Below are 447 nucleotides of genomic sequence, written 5' to 3'. Positions count from 1 at the left end.
ATTCACTGCCTCTCTGAGGTCAGAAGGGGAAGTGACCGTTGTCAGAGGAAGCTCATGTTGACAAGGGAGTCAGATCGACACCAACAAGCAGCAGTTGAACAGCTGCTAAAGAGAGGAACCGAGAGCAGCGGGTGGGAAGGCGGCATGTGTGGTTGGAGAGGGTATGAGTGTGTGCGAGAGGGTTGTCGACTGAGACAAGAATAGTGAGAATGCAGAGAAATGGTTGGAGGGATAGAGTGGGGAGACTGGGGGTCTGCAGTGAGAGAGAGGGAACTGTGTGTCCGTGGTCTGAGTGGGTAGAGGAATGAGAGAAGAGTGTTGGGAGTGAGATGAGAGGGAGGGAAATTACGAGTGACGGAGTTAGAGTAACCCGACTGGACGGGCTGGAGGGTTAGAAAGATAGAGGGGTAGGAGATTAGGAGAGAGAGAAAGAGAGAGAGAGAGAGA

This window comes from Hypanus sabinus, unplaced genomic scaffold (assembly GCF_030144855.1).
Source record: "Hypanus sabinus isolate sHypSab1 unplaced genomic scaffold, sHypSab1.hap1 scaffold_657, whole genome shotgun sequence".
Lineage (NCBI taxonomy): Eukaryota > Metazoa > Chordata > Chondrichthyes > Myliobatiformes > Dasyatidae > Hypanus > Hypanus sabinus.
Note: the sequence above shows the minus strand (reverse complement) of the source record.